Source organism: Blennius ocellaris (genome assembly GCF_963422515.1).
Source record: "Blennius ocellaris genome assembly, chromosome: 1".
NCBI lineage: Eukaryota > Metazoa > Chordata > Actinopteri > Blenniiformes > Blenniidae > Blennius > Blennius ocellaris.
This window is the reverse complement of record NC_137650.1, coordinates 2,968,659-2,984,287: the sequence shown is the minus strand read 5'-3', so window position 1 is coordinate 2,984,287 and position 15,629 is coordinate 2,968,659. Positions and strand designations below refer to the sequence as shown.

General features: G+C 46.9%; 1 protein-coding gene across 1 annotated transcript in view; it reads left to right on the top strand.

Moving 5' to 3' along the window:
• prmt3 (protein arginine methyltransferase 3) overlaps positions 1-15,629 on the top strand; it is a 104,936-nt gene that overhangs the window by 47,259 nt on the left and 42,048 nt on the right. The gene's annotated exons all lie outside the window — the stretch shown is intronic.

Below are 15,629 nucleotides of genomic sequence, written 5' to 3'. Positions count from 1 at the left end.
TCTGGGACGAACTCGTCCTGTGAGATAAAAGCATCAACTAAACTACACTAATATTTCAGCCACAGAAAATTGATCATCGTGATTTAAGAAAACATTTTATTTACTTGCTCACTCAAATAATTTCTGATTGAAGTTGTTCCAATGCTCTTTCAGGCTCAGTTGGTACTGAAACTAGGAATACCAGATTTACCACTTCCACATTCCTGTTTGTGGTTGTATGCTAATATGTGAAGTTTGCTCCACCCTCAGGAGTGTCTTCTCCTCTCTCCTTTAGGCCCCTGGCTTGATTACTGCCTAATGTAACTTCACAGTAGGAATACTAATGGCTTCAATCATCTGAGCTCTGAGTTAATCACCAAGCATATTAACCAAATACCAAAGAACTTATTCAGATGGGAAAACAGGATGACATTAGGGCTCATGTTCAATGCTCATTGTAATGTATGGATGCTCATTCAGAAAATGGGGGTTGTGTAATATGAGCTGCATGATAATATCAGCGTGTGTCACTATGGTGGAGTGGTTAGCACTGTCACCACACAGTAAGGTTTCTCAGTCATACCAGCTGCATTACAGGGCTTCTGATACCATTTTCAGAGTGAAACTGAACTTTTAGCTCAATTTTGGAATGGGTGGGCGTCTGTAACACATAAATTAATAAATTAAATTTCCTAAAAGGAATTTCATATTAAGAGACTTTGAAAGATTTTTATGGGCAGGTATTTTCAGCATCCAATGAATTTGTTTTTGAGGCAGTGGGTGGCAGCATGAATATAAAACAGGGAAGATAAGATATGTTCATATTCACACATGCAAAGATAGGCCTGTCAGCTCCCCATAACCAAAGTCTCAAAACGTGGGTAGAGACAATAGATCGATATTTTAGAGCCAAATTAGTGTAAACTTGTGTAATGATAAGAAATAGGCCCAGGCACCATGGCATTTATTATTATTAGGATGTGTTTTTTAATCAAGTCACCCACAGGTACTATTTTGTTTTTTAAATTGTGCATCTTTATTTGAAACCTGGAAAATCTCCCTGCAAGTGTTTTTTCCATCAAAACCTCCTCCTCCTTTTGATTGGTGGAATGAACAAGTAGAAAAACTTTCTCGACTCGGAGGAAGGCGAAAGTCTGCAAACCCTGCCGCTCACAGCCAGGCAAGGGCAGGAGCTGCTTTGGTGAGATAAAGCATGTCAGCTGCATGTGACCTATATGTTTTATGTAGCACAAGTTTATTTGGCACAAGTCGAGATGCATCTTGAACAGTTGGAGGTTAAAGGTCGTTTCATACTCCATAAGAACAAGAAGAAAGTTTGACAGTGCGGAAATGAAGTCACTTCCGTCGGCCAGCTCTTTCTTTATCAACAAATGTGCATGGGCAGTGCCGACCTTCCCCGCTGAGCTGTGTACATGCACACGTGGGTCCCAGTTTTCTACCTTGCTATTGTGTGAGCTCAGCAGCTCGTTAACATGTTGTAATGCACCTGAAGGCATCGCTCAAAGCGCTCAGCTCCTGCAGTTCAAACCAGACCAACATGGCGGCTCGGACAACAACTGTCTTTTATTACTGAAACAGTTCAGAGGAATGTAGTTCTGGGAGCACTGGAGGTGAGAAATAAGCAGTGGAGGTAAAAACTTAAAATGCAGCTTCACAGACATGTGGCTGCTCTGAGGGGGCGTGGTCTGCTCTGAGGGGGCGTGGCCTGCAAGTTCAACAGCTTCTTATCAGAGTATGAACAGTCCTGCAGAAAAAGCCCTTTTTTCCCGGCAGGTTGCTGGCATCACTGCCCGAATTTTCTTCTTGTTCTTACGGCTTCAAAACGGGAGTCTGCAGGGGCCTTTCAAGCCTTGCTCAGTGACAGGATTCAAACCAGCAAACGTCTGCTATCAGGCTGGCTTCTGACACATCAGTGACTGCTTTTAAAGTTTTAAAAATGAAGCTCGAACACCCCCCCCCCTTCACTGCAACTTTATTCCCATAGAAAAAAAAGGTGGGGAGCACACATGTTCATCCTTAGCAGACGTTCGTGTTGCTGCTGAATGAGAAAGAGCAAGTGCAAACAGGGTCACTTGATAATTGATGCTTTCAAGGTTTCATTAGCACATTTTCCTCAAGTAGTAAAGTGGATAATGAACAAAAGGGAAGCTTTTGTCTTTGTCTCTGCTTGAAGAAGAAAATGAGGAGCAGTCCACCCCCCCGGATTCTTTTCTAATGTCATTTGCAAAGTGGAGAAAGTTGACTCATTAACGTTGAAACGTATAACAAAGTCTGAACGATGTAAGTCTCGTGGGAGGGTCATCTCTCCTGTGCACAAATGAGCTCTTGTAGAACACAGCCTCTGGAGGGGCGTAAAAAAAATCCTAGATATTTGGTTATTCAGTATAACAGTAATGTCATTTGCAGACAGGAATGCAGACAATTTCAGTGATTGCCACCAGTTTTGCTGTCACATGCTAAACACTAAAGTGCTGGGGGAAAAGCTGCCTTGCCTTCTGTACCTTTTTATGTCATTTTGATCAGGGGCATTATTTTCTTCCTCTACTGCAAGGCAGTTATACACTTTCATCTTTGTCACATGGCGTCTCAGTATACAAGTCCGTTTTCCTCAAATGTGATGTTTCCCTTTTGAATGTGGACATTCTGGAATGCACAACGATTGGAACTCGGAGTCATTCTTTTGAACAAATCCAGGAGCCTTTCACATTGGGATAGTCTGGGACTGGGGTCAATTGGGAGGGGGGGGTGAGCATTTCCACCCCTTCATTTAGTTTGGTGGTGTTAATGTTCACTTTACAGGCCGGATCAAACCGCCTGGAAAGCATCACGCAATGACAACAGCTGCTGGTTTGGGGGCGCTGTCACCCGAAACAAACTCTGACCAGAGAGGAAGTAGAGAAGAAACACGGCTCATTGATTGGTCCAGACAGAAAGAAGAATTCCTGCTGCTTTTGCCCGTGGCGGCGAGGCCAGTTGGCTCGTGGGTCATGGGAAGCTACAAACAAGCCCAATATATAGTCTTCAGACCAGGACCCGGTAGTTCTACACTGCATTATCTTAACCGGTGGTTAAGCCCTAACCTGCCGGTAAACTACCTAACCCGCCGTCAGCTAACCCACCGTTAAATATGCATTGTTTAAAACATGGTTAGTTAAAAAGTTAATAGTGAGGTTAACAAGGCTCCGCCCACTTTCATGTGTTGTGTTAAACACAGTGGAGGTTTTTATCCGCTGAGGCCAGGAGTTTAAACTGAGACCGGGAGTTTAAACTGAGACCGGGAGTTTAAGCTGAGACCGGGAGTTTAAACTGAGACCGGGAGTTTAAACTGAGACCGGGAGTTTCAACTGAGACCGGGAGTTTAAGCTGAGACCAGGAGTTTAAAGTGAGACCGGGAGTTTCAACTGAGACCGGGAGTTTCAACTGAGACCGGGAGTTTAAAGTGAGACCGGGAGTTTAATGTGAGACCGGGAGTTTCAACTGAGACCGGGAGTTTAAACTGAGACCGGGAGTTTAAACTGAGACCGGGAGTTTAAAGTGAGACCGGGAGTTTAAAGTGAGACCGGGAGTTTAATGTGAGACCGGGAGTTTCAACTGAGACCGGGAGTTTCAACTGAGACCGGGAGTTTCAACTGAGACCGGGAGTTTCAACTGAGACCGGGAGTTTCAACTGAGACCGGGAGTTTCAACTGAGACCGGGAGTTTCAACTGAGACCGGGAGTTTCAACTGAGACCGGGAGTTTAAACTGAGACCGGGAGTTTCAACTGAGACCGGGAGTTTAAACTGAGACCGGGAGTTTAAGCTGAGACCAGGAGTTTAAAGTGAGACCGGGAGTTTCAACTGAGACCGGGAGTTTCAACTGAGACCGGGAGTTTAAAGTGAGACCGGGAGTTTAATGTGAGACCGGGAGTTTCAACTGAGACCGGGAGTTTAAACTGAGACCGGGAGTTTAAACTGAGACCGGGAGTTTAAAGTGAGACCGGGAGTTTAAAGTGAGACCGGGAGTTTAATGTGAGACCGGGAGTATCAACTGAGACCGGGAGTTTCAACTGAGACCGGGAGTTTCAACTGAGACCGGGAGTTTCAACTGAGACCGGGAGTTTCAACTGAGACCGGGAGTTTCAACTGAGACCGGGAGTTTCAACTGAGACCAGGAGTTTCAACTGAGACCGGGAGTTTAAGCTGAGACCGGGAGTTTAAAGTGAGACCGGGAGTTTCAACTGAGACCGGGAGTTTAAAGTGAGACCGGGAGTTTAATGTGAGACCGGGAGTTTCAACTGAGACCGGGAGTTTAAACTGAGACCGGGAGTTTAAAGTGAGACCGGGAGTTTCAACTGAGACCGGGAGTTTCAACTGAGACCTGGAGTTTCAACTGAGACCTGGAGTTTCAACTGAGACCGGGAGTTTCAACTGAGACCGGGAGTTTAAACTAGTTTAAACTGAGCTGGATGATCCACCGCATCTTTTCTCATCTTCACCTGAGAGAAGGAGGTAGAAAGTATCTGTACGAAGCGCCGGAGTGGCCGTCGAGAAAAATAAGGAGAACGTGTGGGAAGGACATGATAAGTCGTTACCTCAAACTAATAAAGCGACGCAACGTGGCGTTTGTGGATGGAGCAAGTCCCAGATGTGCTCAACTGGATTCAGGTTTGGGGACCGGGGGGGCCGGTCCAGATCATCAATTTCTTCATCTTGCAGGAACTGCTGACACTCCAGCCACATAAGGTCTAGCATGGTCTCATTAGGAGGAACCCAGGGCCAACCGCACCAGCATCTGGTCTCACCAGGGGTCTGAGGATCTCATCTCGGTACCTAATGGCAGTCAGGCTGCCTCTGGCGAGCACAAGGAGGGCTGTGCCCCCCCCCAGAGAAATGACCCCCCCACACCATTACGGACCCCCTGCCCAACCGGTCATGATGGAGGATGTTCCTGCAGCAGAACGTTCTCCATGGTTCATGGTGGAGGATGTTAGTGCAGCAGAACGTTCTCCATGGCTCATGGTGGAGGATGTTCCTGCAGCAGAAGGTTCTCCACGGCTCATGATGGAAGATGTTCCTGCAGCAGAACGTTCTCCATGGCTCATGGTGGAGGATGTTAGTGCAGCAGAACGTTCTCCACAGCTCATGATGGAGGATGTTCCAGCAGCAGAACGTTCTCCACAGCTCATGATGGAGGATGTTCCAGCAGCAGAACGTTCTCCACGGCTCATGATGGAGGATGTTCCAGCAGCAGAACGTTCTCCACAGCTCATGATGGAGGATGTTCCAGCAGCAGAACGTTCTCCACGGCTCATGATGGAGGATGTTCCTGCAGCAGAACGTTCTCCATGGCTCATGATGGAGGATGTTACTGCAGCAGAACGTTCTCCATGGCTCATGATGGAGGATGTTCCTGCAGCAAAACGTTCTCCATGGCTCATGGTGGAGGATGTTGCTGCAGCAGAACGTTCTCCACAATGCTGGAGGATGTTGCTGCAGCAGAACGTTCTCCACAATGCTGGAGGATGTTGCTGCAGCAGAACGTTCTCCACGGCTCTTGGTGGAGGATGTTCCTGCAGCAGAACGTTCTCCACAGCGTCTCCAGACTCTGTCACGTCTGTCACATGTGCTCAGTGAACCTGCTTTCATCTGTAGAGATCATAGGGCGCCAGTGGTCAATTTGCCGATCTTGGTGTTCTCTGGCAAATACCAAACGTCTTGCACGGTGTTGGGCTGTAAGCACAACCCCCACCTGTGGACGTGGCCCTCATACCACCCTCATGGAGTCTGTTCCTGTGGACGTGGCCCTCATACCACCCTCATGGAGTCTGTTCCTGTGGACGTGGCCCTCATAGCACCCTCATGGAGTCTGTTCCTGTGGACGTGGCCCTCATACCACCCTCATGGAGTCTGTTCCTGTGGACGAGGCCCTCATACCACCCTCATGGAGTCTGTTCCTGTGGACGTGGCCCTCATACCACCCTCATGGAGTCTGTTCCTGTGGACGAGGGGTCCTCATACCACCCTCATGGAGTCTGTTCCTGTGGACGAGGGGCCCTCATACCACCCTCATGGAGTCTGTTCCTGTGGACGTGGCCCTCATAGCACCCTCATGGAGTCTGTTCCTGTGGACGTGGCCCTCATACCACCCTCATGGAGTCTGTTCCTGTGGACGAGGCCCTCATACCACCCTCATGGAGTCTGTTCCTGTGGACGTGGCCCTCATAGCACCCTCATGGAGTCTGTTCCTGTGGACGTGGCCCTCATACCACCCTCATGGAGTCTGTTCCTGTGGACGAGGCCCTCATACCACCCTCATGGAGTCTGTTCCTGTGGACGTGGCCCTCATACCACCCTCAAGGAGTCTGTTCCTGTGGACGAGGGGGTCCTCAGACCACCCTCATGGAGTCTGTTCCTGTGGACGTGGCCCTCATACCACCCTCATGGAGTCTGTTCCTGTGGACGAGGGCCCTCATACCACCCTCATAGAGTCTGTTCCTGTGGACGTGGGGCCCTCATACCACCCTCATGGAGTCTGTTCCTGTGGACATGGCCCTCATACCACCCTCATGGAGTCTGTTCCTGTGGACGTGACCCTCATACCACCCTCATGGAGTCTGTTCCTGTGGACGTGGCCCTCATACCACCCTCATGGAGTCTGTTCCTGTGGAGGTGGCCCTCATACCACCCTCATGGAGTCTGTTCCTGTGGACGTGGCCCTCATATCACCCTCATGGAGTCTGTTCCTGTGGAGGTGGCCCTCATACCACCCTCATGGAGTCTGTTCCTGTGGACGTGGCCCTCATACCACCCTCATGGAGTCTGTTCCTGTGGACGTGGCCCTCATACCACCCTCATGGAGTCTGTTCCTGTGGACGTGGCCCTCATACCACCCTCATGGAGTCTGTTCCTGTGGACGTGGCCCTCATACCACCCTCATGGAGTCTGTTCCTGTGGACGATGTTCCTCATAGCACCCTCATGGAGTCTGTTCCTGTGGACGTGGCCCTCATACCACCCTCATGGAGTCTGTTCCTGTGGACGTGGCCCTCATACCACCCTCATGGAGTCTGTTCCTGTGGACGAGGGGCCCTCATACCACCCTCATGGAGTCTGTTCCTGTGGACGAGGCCCTCATACCACCCTCATGGAGTCTGTTCCTGTGGACGTGGCCCTCATACCACCCTCATGGAGTCTGTTCCTGTGGACGTGGCCCTCATAGCACCCTCATGGAGTCTGTTCCTGTGGACGTGGCCCTCATACCACCCTCATGGAGTCTGTTCCTGTGGACGTGGCCCTCATAGCACCCTCATGGAGTCTGTTCCTGTGGACGAGGGCCCTCATACCACCCTCATAGAGTCTGTTCCTGTGGACGTGGGGCCCTCATACCACCCTCATGGAGTCTGTTCCTGTGGACATGGCCCTCATACCACCCTCATGGAGTCTGTTCCTGTGGACGTGGCCCTCATACCACCCTCATGGAGTCTGTTCCTGTGGACGTGGCCCTCATACCACCCTCATGGAGTCTGTTCCTGTGGAGGTGGCCCTCATACCACCCTCATGGAGTCTGTTCCTGTGGACGTGGCCCTCATATCACCCTCATGGAGTCTGTTCCTGTGGAGGTGGCCCTCATACCACCCTCATGGAGTCTGTTCCTGTGGACGTGGCCCTCATACCACCCTCATGGAGTCTGTTCCTGTGGACGTGGCCCTCATACCACCCTCATGGAGTCTGTTCCTGTGGACGTGGGGCCCTCATACCACCCTCATGGAGTCTGTTCCTGTGGACGTGGCCCTCATACCACCCTCATGGAGTCTGTTCCTGTGGACGTGGCCCTCATACCACCCTCATGGAGTCTGTTCCTGTGGACGATGTTCCTCATAGCACCCTCATGGAGTCTGTTCCTGTGGACGTGGCCCTCATACCACCCTCATGGAGTCTGTTCCTGTGGACGTGGCCCTCATACCACCCTCATGGAGTCTGTTCCTGTGGACGAGGGGCCCTCATACCACCCTCATGGAGTCTGTTCCTGTGGACGTGGCCCTCATACCACCCTCATGGAGTCTGTTCCTGTGGACGTGGCCCTCATACCACCCTCATGGAGTCTGTTCCTGTGGACGTGGCCCTCATAGCACCCTCATGGAGTCTGTTCCTGTGGACGTGGCCCTCATACCACCCTCATGGAGTCTGTTCCTGTGGACGAGGCCCTCATACCACCCTCATGGAGTCTGTTCCTGTGGACGTGGCCCTCATACCACCCTCATGGAGTCTGTTCCTGTGGACGTGGCCCTCATACCACCCTCATGGAGTCTGTTCCTGTGGACGTGGCCCTCATACCACCCTCATGGAGTCTGTTCCTGTGGACGAGGTTCCTCATACCACCCTCATGGAGTCTGTTCCTGTGGACGAGGTTCCTCATACCACCCTCATGGAGTCTGTTCCTGTGGACGAGGTTCCTCATAGCACCCTGGTGAAGTGTGTTTCTGACAGTTTGAGCAGGAACATCACATTAGTGTCCTGCTGGAGGTTCTGCAGCTCCTGCAGCTCCTCCTGGTCCTTCTTGCACAAAGGTGGAGGTAGCAGTCCTGCTGCTGGCTTGTTGCCCTCCTGTGGCCTCCTCCACCTCTCCTGATGTCCTGGCCTGTCTCTTGATGTCCTGGCCTGTCTCCTGGTGTCCTGGCCTGTCTCCTGGAGTCCTGGCCTGTCTCCTGGTGTCCTGGCCTGTCTCCTGGAGTCCTGGCCTGTCTCCTGGAGTCCTGGCCTGTCTCCTGGTGTCTCCTCCTTGCTCTGGACACGACGCTGACAGACACAACAAACCTTCTTGCCACAGCTCATTGATGTTCCATCCTGGATGAGCTGCACTACTGAGCCACTTGTGAGGTTGTAGACTCCGTCTCATGGCACCACGAGAGTGAAGCACCTTCAGCATTCAGAAGTGACCAACACATCAGCCAGAAAGTAGAGGAACTGAGAAGTGGTCTGTGGAACCACCTGCAGAACCTCCTTTATTGAGGGTCTTGCTAATTGCCTATCATTTCCACCTGTTGTCTTTTCCATTTGCACAGCAGGTGAAACTGATTGTCAATCAGCGTTGCTTCCTTAGTGGACAGTTTGGTTTCACACAAGTGTGATTGACTTGGAGCTACATTGTGTTGTTTAGGTTCCCTTTATTTTTTTGAGCAGTGTGTGTGTGTGTGTGTGTGTGTGTGTGTGTGTGTGTGTGTGTGTGTGTGTGTGTGTGTGTGTGTGTGTGTGTGTGTGTGTGTGTGTGTGTGTGTGTGTGTGTGTGTGTGTGTGTGTGTGTGTGTGTGTGTGTGTGTGTGTGTGTGTGTGTGTGTGTGTGTGCGTGCGTGCGTGCGCGCGCACTGCTTTCTCTCTGCAGCACCACTCTGCTGATTATCCTCATGTGCTGCGGTTTGTATGCAAAATGTGTATGACGGCTCCGGGGCTCCGTAGAAGCGTCACTCTTCATTACAGTATTGATTATATCAAAGTTCAGTCCACCGTTCATCCTCTCCTTTCTTTGATGAACTCGCATCATGAATGCAGCTCCGCTAGTGAACGCCATGGTGGGAGTTAACCACTGTTAACTAGTTAGCCATGGTGGGAGTTAACTACTGTTAAATAGTTAGCCATGGTGAGTGTTAACCACTGTTAACTAGTTAGTGGAGGTCTGGATGTGCGTTAACTTAAACATGAAGATAACAACCAATTAAAGGTAGCCCAGTTTTGAACAACAAGATACCAATGCTGTTAAAGTTAACGGTCGATTAAATGTATTTAACTGCTGGTTAAAAGATAACCCAGTTTTGAACAACCGGGCCCAGATATCAATGTGAGTCTTCCTCACTACTTCTTCTTCACTACTTCTTCTTCCTCACTACTTCTTCCTCACTACTTCTTCCTCACTTCTTCTTCCTCACTACTTCTTCTTCCTCACTACTTCTTCTTCCTCACTACTTCTTCCTCACTACTTCTTCCTCACTACTTCTTCTTCCTCACTACTTCTTCTTCCTCACTACTTCTTCCTCACTTCTTCTTCTTCCTCACTTCTTCTTCCTCACTACTTCTTCTTCCTCACTACTTCTTCTTCCTCACTACTTCTTCTTCCTCACTACTTCTTCTTCCTCACTACTTCTTCTTCCTCACTACTTCTTCTTCACTACTTCTTCTTCCTCACTTCTTCTTCCTCACTACTTCTTCTTCCTCACTTCTTCTTCCTCACTACTTCTTCTTCCTCACTACTTCTTCTTCCTCACTACTTCTTCTTCCTCACTACTTCTTCTTCCTCACTACTTCTTCTTCCTCACTACTTCTTCCTCACTACTTCTTCTTCCTCACTTCTTCTTCCTCACTACTTCTTCTTCCTCACTACTTCTTCTTCCTCACTACTTCTTCTTCCTCACTACTTCTTCCTCACTACTTCTTCTTCCTCACTACTTCTTCTTCCTCACTACTTCTTCTTCCTCACTACTTCTTCTTCCTCACTACTTCTTCCTCACTACTTCTTCTTCCTCACTTCTTCTTCCTCACTACTTCTTCTTCCTCACTACTTCTTCTTCCTCACTTCTTCTTCCTCACTACTTCTTCCTCACTTCTTCTTCCTCACTACTTCTTCCTCACTACTTCTTCTTCCTCACTATTTCTTCCTCACTACTTCTTCTTCACTACTTCTTCTTCCTCACTACTTCTTCCTCACTACTTCTTCTTCCTCACTTCTTCTTCCTCACTACTTCTTCCTCACTACTTCTTCTTCCTCACTTCTTCTTCCTCACTACTTCTTCCTCACTACTTCTTCTTCCTCACTACTTCTTCTTCTTCACTACTTCTTCTTCCTCACTACTTCTTCCTCACTACTTCTTCTTCCTCACTACTTCTTCTTCCTCACTACTTCTTCCTCACTACTTCTTCTTTCTCACTTCTTCTTCCTCACTACTTCTTCTTCCTCACTTCTTCTTCCTCACTACTTCTTCTTCACTACTTCTTCTTCCTCACTACTTCTTCCTCACTACTTCTTCTTCCTCACTACTTCTTCTTCTTCACTACTTCTTCTTCCTCACTACTGCTTCCTCACTACTTCTTCTTCCTCACTACTTCTTCTTCCTCACTACTTCTTCTTCCTCACTACTTCTTCCTCACTACTTCTTCTTCCTCACTACTTCTTCTTCACTACTTCTTCTTCCTCACTACTTCTTCTTCCTCACTACTTCTTCTTCACTACTTCTTCCTCACTACTTCTTCCTCACTACTTCTTCTTCCTCACTACTTCTTCTTCTTCACTACTTCTTCTTCCTCACTACTGCTTCCTCACTACTTCTTCTTCCTCACTACTGCTTCCTCACTACTTCTTCTTCCTCACTACTGCTTCTTCCTCACTTCTTCTTCCTCACTACTTCTTCCTCACTACTTCTTCTTCCTCACTACTTCCTCTTTCTCACTACTTCTTCTTCCTCACTACTTCTTCTTCCTCACTTCTTCTTCCTCACTACTTCTTCTTCCTCACTACTGCTTCCTCACTACTTCTTCTTCCTCACTACTGCTTCTTCCTCACTTCTTCTTCCTCACTACTTCTTCCTCACTACTTCTTCTTCCTCACTACTTCCTCTTTCTCACTACTTCTTCTTCCTCACTACTTCTTCTTCCTCACTTCTTCTTCCTCACTACTTCTTCTTCCTCACTACTTCTTCTTCCTCACTTCTTCTTCCTCACTACTTCTTCTTCCTCACTTCTTCTTCCTCACTACTTCTTCTTCCTCACTACTTCTTCTTCCTCACTACCTCTTCCTCACTACTTCTTCCTCACTACTTCTTCTTTGTTTGCTTACTACCCAAAATGCATTGCACACGTCCTCTCACCACGCGCGTTGGAAAGGTTGTTTGTAAACAAACGGAGACCCACGTTTTCAAGAGGGCCAGAGATCTGTTTGCTCTGGTTGGCAGTATGAAGTAGTGAGCCAGTTTAGAGACCACTGACATAGACGTCATTTTAACCTGTATGTTGCTCTTGTGACTTACATTTCAATAGTGAAGGAAAATCTTTATTTTATGTTTGTGTGCATGTTTTCTGTGTTATAAATGGACTTATAGCACGGTTCTGCCTACCTCTGCAGTCTGCAGTCCAGGGGCCTCATCTATAAAGCCTTGCGTAGGATTCCTACTAAAAATGTCTGTGCCCCCAACAGCTGAAAATAGCATGCCCCCACCCCAAAAAAAAAAAAAAATCCGATCAGTAAAACCATAGGCACATCTGCATGCTCTTTCCTTTCAGAGATCACAGTCCAACTGGAAGGTTGCACAGTTCAGCCCTCAACGCGCCCACTTGCTCCCATAAATGCTCAGTGCAAAGTTCCTCGTCGATATTCTTGTTGAGGAAAAGGAACTTTATGGAGAGTAAAATAATCATGGAGGAGGTGGAGGGCAGGAGAAGTCCAGCATGTTTTAGGTCTCTCTCTCTCTCTCTCTCTCTCGCTCTCTCGCTCTCTCGCTCTCTCGCTCTCTCTCTCGCTCTCTCTCTCTCTCTCTCTCTCGCTCTCTCTCTCTCTGATTAGATTGAGGTTTGTTGAAGCAAGGAAGCTCTAAAACTTGCAGGACAGGCTACATCAGGAAGGGCAGTGACCTGCAACCACGTACAGATGAGATTTCACGCTGTGCTTTCTTTGAAATTGCATCAAGTCTGTGCAGCTACATTGCAAAAGGGCCACAGTTTGCAACAACATTGTTCTCTTACAGATGTCTATATCTTATCTATGGATAAACAGTATTGGCTGCATTAAAACTAATAAACTGCTACATATTCACACATTCCAACAGTTCGAAATAACAGAAAACTCACATTTTCAATGCACCACATGAGATTTTGCTGCCTTAAATTATATGATTCTTTAATCACAATTTAGTATGTATGTGTTTAAGTTGCCAAACTACTGATCTGGAAGTAATGTCATATCAGTCGATTCAGCCAAAAATGTGAATGTGGAAATGCATCTGGTAGACTTTGTACTGCCAGTAATATAAAAGAAACGCTGACATTTCCAAGTGTCCTGCTCTAATCTGGAGGTCAGAATCAAGAGAATTTGATGAATTTCGAGACAAATGTAAACATCGCCTCCATGAAAAGTGGAGCCCTGTGCAATCTGTTATCACGTGTGCAGTAGTCACACGTGTTGGTTCTGTCCACCTGCTTGATAAGGTTTTTCACATTGCAGCTATTCAATGTGCAGAATATAAAGCGTGAAAATAGGACAATGTGGTGTCGGGCCATGTTTTGTCTGACATGTGATGGATACAGTCATTGCAGCCGCATCATGAAATTGATGTTAAACTCCACACCCACAAGATGTCGAGGCGTTCACTGATTAAAATTGTTGAATGGTTTGTAAGCCATTAGAATTTGTTGATATTAAGGTTGTCTCGCCGCTGAGGATAGACATTTACAAGACCAGGTTTTCCCACCCTTTGCTTTAGTGATGATTAATGATCGTTCATTTAGAGCAAAATAAATCTTTTGCTCGTTGAGTCTGTGCGGCGTCGCAGGAGGAGATCAGACAGAAACTACTTCACGGTGTTTTGAAATGAAGTGTTCTTCCAGACGATGGTGATGTATATGATGAGTTGTTGTTTTTAATCATGAAGTAAATGAGTGCAGCACTTAAAAGTGTGACATCATCGGACCTGAACCCTAAAATTGTTGTTACAAACCAGACCAGTTCAGTGCCACTAACTCATCAAGCTTTTCATCACATGAACGTAGAAGTACTGATTCAACTTTTTGAATTTTGCATGAATGTTAAAATTCTGTTATGTTACTATGTATTTACTTATTTGTTTGTTTTCATTTGGCTGAAAACAATGTCGGTGCTTCTAAATGTAGAACAAAGTAATTAAAGTTGTTTTTTTTAAGTGCTTTTCACAGATAAAAATCACAAAGTCCTGTAAAAAAAAAAATGGGAGCAATAAAAAGAGCTTTTTAAAAGAGTCCGTGGAGTGGAGGGTGTGGAGGGACCGGGGCCAGTCGTCCCATAGCCCGGGGGCTACGGCCAGAAAGACCCCCCTCCGGGTTTTAAAGCAAGTCTTTGGAACCTTCAGGAAACTCTGGCCTGAGGATCGGAGGAATAGAAAATAATAATGACAATAGAAGTGAAGTGTGTCAATTTCATTTTTTAGATCGACAATAAAAAAAATCCATGTTTTCACAGAAATTTGAGAGAAAATACCAGAAATGAGCAGAGAGTTGATAAAGGTGTGGTTTTTGCCCGACTCTTACGTTACACTACTTTAGTATCCCATGAAGAAGACTGGCAAAACATAGGATTGGGCCAATCACCTTGTAGGGATTTACTACCTCACATGGATCACTATTTATGTTTTGGTTGGCTATCGATAATGATTAATAATGATCAAAGATAGTTATTAATAATGTTATTGAAATTTAATCTGATGTATCAGAACCTCGGAGCTCCACCTGTCTTAACAGGAAATGATAGCCAATTCAGTTCTATCAGTCTCATAAGATATACTAAACAGTTCATCAGGAATTTTAATTAATAGTTAAATTAATTACAATTACCAGAATTAACATTAAAGATTGAAGGATTTTGGAGTTCTTGACACAGAAGAGGTCGACATTTCATTCTCCTTTGTGCTCATTAATAAAACAGCAAGTATGATTCCAAACATTATATTTATTTACAATGAAAACAAATAAAACACAGATTCTAACTACCTATATACAGCTGGGTGTGTGTGTGTGTGTGTGTGTGTGTGTGTGTGTGTGTGTGTGTGTGTGTGTGTGTGTGTGTGTGTGTGTGTGTGTGTGTGTGTGTGTGTGTGTGTGTGTGTGTGTGTGTGTGTGTGTGTGTGTGTGTGTGTGTGTGGAGAGAGAGAGAGAGTTGGAGGGAGTGTGTGTGTGTGTGACGTGTGATGGAACTACAAAACAAGATGGCGGATCACAAGAAACTCCATTCAAATGGAGGTTATCAGAGAACAGGAGGTCTGTCCTGGGTCTCCACCATGTGCTGGAGAACAATGGAACATGGAAGCTAGTCTTAGCGTCTGCTTCCTGTGTGTCTCTGCTAAAGGACCATTTCTAGAATGAGTTGATGTGAATGAGACTTGTTTTGTAAAACGTCAGGAGTCGTCAGATGGTGTTCAGTTACTGTGTGATGTTGTCTTTGATGTGATATGTGTAGGATTGTGAGTTAACTAGTTAGTAAAGCAAAGATTAGCATGCAGACCCTGTTTCTGTGGCAGAGCTAACGTTGGTTTACAGGTTGATCACTGCTCCTAATATCATTATCTATAGAACTCAATCACTGTAACAGAATCAACACATCTTCATAAAGTTAAACAGTTCTATCATAGCATCAGGTTTAACTAATCTCAGGTAAAGCCCAGTTGTTGTTACCACTTCCTTGAAGGAGTTCAGTTGTTGTCCTGCTGGAGGGAAGCTGCTAGCTTCTCCTGTAGTTAGCACCTCCTGCTAACTGTGGTTGCTGGTTCTGCAGGCCGAGGAGAAGAAGATGAAGTTGATGTTTCAGGAGTCCTTCTTACAGCGCCTGGTTGTCCCTTTGTTCAGACTGAGGAGCTGGTCGCTCAGGTCTGTGATGGTTTTCCTGCTTGTTCAGGAAAAACACAAAGAAGTTCTGTGAGGCGTCG